A 3,484-nucleotide genomic window follows, 5' to 3' on the forward strand; every position below is an offset into this window, starting at 1 on the left:
ACCCATATAGAAGGTCAGAATTCTCCCGATCCAATTACTTCCCCAAAGACCCACATCTGCACTGGGGACAGTCTTCAACCCATGAGCCTTTGGGGGACAATTCAGATGCAAGCCCAGACAGCCATGGTATCTATTCCTTTACCTTACAGAGTTCTGCAGCCATAGTCATCATTGATATTGGTCTATAGTTTTCTTCTAAAGTTTTTGTTTGGTTTTGGTATAAGGCTAATACTCTCCTAAAAGAATGAGTTAGGAAATGATCTTCTACTTTTTTGGCAAGGTTTGGAAAACATTTGATAGAGTTTGCTGGTGAAGTCAGTAGGTCCCAGAATCTTATTCTGAAAGTTTTTTAAAAAATATTATCTATTTTTAAAATTATTATTTAAACTATTGACTGTTACAATCTCTTTTTTGTTATGTCATATTATAATTTTGTTTCTCCTTAGATTTTGGTATTTTTTTTCTAGGAATTTGACAACTTCATTGGTATATCTAATTAATAACTGTTTATAGTATTTTTATGATTTTTATGTCTATAAAATGGTTAGTATTGCCTCAATTTCATTTCTAATTTCATCAATTAGAGTCTTTTCTTCTTTTCCCTTTGTTTGTCTAATTGAGTCTGCCAATTTTATTTTTTTTTCAAAGAATGAACGTTTTGTTTCCATACATCTTATTATTTTTGTATTGTCTCTCTGATTTTTTCTTTCCTCCTAGCTTTGGATTCAATCTTCTCTTTTCTACTTCCTTAAAGTTGAGTTATTGGCCTGAGATCCTTTTTAAACACAGGAATTTACAGCCATAAATTTCCTGCTGAGTCCTTCTGACTTTGCTACATCTCCTTCTAAGTTCTATTACATTTTCACTTTCATTCATCTTAAGTATTTAAAATTCGTCTTTAAAAGTATTTTCTTTGTGATTCTTTGACCCCACTGGTGGTTTAAGCGTGTGCTGTGTAATTGCTACTTATAATATTTGGTAGTGATCATCAGAGATCTCCTTCAATGCCGACACTCAGGCTGATTTTTTCCTTGACTGTTCCCTCACTGCTATACACTCTTGATCAATCTCCAGAGTTCCTACAGTCACATTATGCTTTCTACAATTCCTTAGTTAATTGGCTAATTTTGTAGAGGAACAGGTGGTCCATTGAAGCTCCCTATACACCATTTTTCTCTGACATCTCTCAGTATTCTATTTTTAATCTAAGAAAGGAGGTGAAAAGTCTATCTACCTATATTGTCTACATAAAAGTTAGGGGAGAAAAAGTTAGTCATACACAAGGATAAAAGCAACCTTTCTTATAAATATATTTTATTTTGTAGATTGTGGATCTACATATTATAAATAATTATAAAAAAATAAAATATTAAATAAGCAATACACAGGAGCTGTGGTTATAGTTCAGTGGTATAATGCTTGCCTAGCACGTGAGGTGGTGCTGGGTTTGATCCTCAGCACCACATAAACAAATAAAATAAATGTAATGCGTCTACTTACACCTATTAAAAAAAAAAGCAATACCCAAAGCAACTATTCCCAGAGACAAAGTTGCCCAAGTCTAACTTTACGCTGAGAAGTTGAGATTTGGGTTCAGATATCCTAGAATGCTACAATCTTATTATTATGCTAAGAGAAGCAGAACATAAAATATCTAGCAAATCAAACATTAGCTCCCTCCTACTAACACCTTTCTCAAGGAGGCAAAATAGTTTTGCCATCTGTACTCCAGGTTCTGTCTAATAGTGAATAAACCAAGGCTACTTTTTGGAGTAATGATGAGGGAGAAATGTGTCTGTTAGAACAAGGCTATATGTTAGTTCACATTTTCCTTTCAAAATTAAGTTTCAATAAAAAAACTTACTTTTGCAAACCATACACACTATGGGTGCTCTACCACTGAGGTACATCCCAAGCTCCTTTAATTTTTGAGATGGTGTTTTATAATCCTGCTGCCTTAGCTTCCTGAGCAGCTGGGATTATAGGTGTGCGCCATTTTGCCCAGCTCCCTGCATGTACTTGAGTAAAAGTGTCCACCAGAACTGAATCCCTCAACTCCTATATTCTATTACACCATCATTTATCCACTAATATCTGAGTCCCACATCTTATTTTCAACACTTACTGACCATTCTGCTCCTTTTAAACTGTATCCTGAATCCAACTCTCATTTTATATTACTGACCTACCGCCTCAGTCTGATTGTGTATTTAACTGTACTATCCAGTGACAAACCTTACCATTTCTGGCCTCCATTCTTAGCTTTTTCTAAATCCATTTTCCATTATGACTTCGCAAAGATTTTACTAAAATAAATTGAGTGAGGACGCTATTTTTGCTTATATCCATTATTTGTTTCCCATCATCTACAGCAGTGATTTTTCAATATATTTCTAGAAGACTCAAGATCAACAGAATTGCCTCAGTTTCTAGGGATTAAGGCAGAGCCTCAATGTATGAGATTACCTTGTTGGCCCAGTTCTTCAACCTTCAATTGGCTGCTTAATTTCTTTAAATATTTGTGCAAGTCTCTTTGTAAAAAACATTTCCCAAACTCTTTGTGGTGTTGCTCCTAGATTTCTATTCAGACTTAATTTACTAAATAAAACATTTCTAATTCAGCACACTGGATTCAGAAATGCTTGTGAATATGAATGAATGTGAAAATATGTAGGTATATGTACATGGAAGAACCCTAATTCACCCACCTATAGAAAATATACATGAAATTGCTATGAACCAATCTATATTCATTTAGAAAGTTTAGCATTAAATCTTTTTTAATATATAGGTATATATTCACAAAATATAAAGTTATATGTAAGATCATAGGTATCAAGGAATTGAGAATCCCTGAAGTTTCTTTTTTTGACCACACCTTTATTCTTTTTTGATAATATCCTGTTATCCACACAGAATAAGAAAACACAAAGAGGAGAAATTGTTGCAATTTTATTTTATATTTAAAAATTATTTGTCTCATATGCTTCAGTCATAAAGTGAATATAAATAAAGATACATATAGGTGCTTTAAACACTGACAAAATCTATAACAATATATATTTTCAAATCAAATTTCCTATTTTTACAATACAATGAAAAACTAAGTTCATAAAAAGATTACATACGAAAATATAATAGTATATTAGTTCATTCTCTGAATAGATGGCTCTGAAGGTAGGTTAAAATATTCACTTCACTTGAAAAAAATCCAGACACTACACTGCATGTAGATTTAAATTAAGTATAGTCTTCCTTCCGTTAACAGTTTATTCAGTGTGAATCACAGAAGATCCATAAGGGTCATCACTTAAGAAACTCTCCTTAGAATCACAATCAAAATTGAAAGCCTGGTTGAGAAGCATGGAAATGCCAGCTCTTGATACAATGAGGAGACTCGAACTCTGGCACCACTCTGGCTCTTAACTAAACTCCTCAGTAACCTCAGGGCAAGTAGTACCTCCCTCTGATCAGAGAGAAGTCC

The sequence above is a fragment of the Spermophilus citellus genome (genome assembly GCF_964194105.1).
Source record: "Spermophilus citellus genome assembly, contig: SCAFFOLD_304, whole genome shotgun sequence".
NCBI lineage: Eukaryota > Metazoa > Chordata > Mammalia > Rodentia > Sciuridae > Spermophilus > Spermophilus citellus.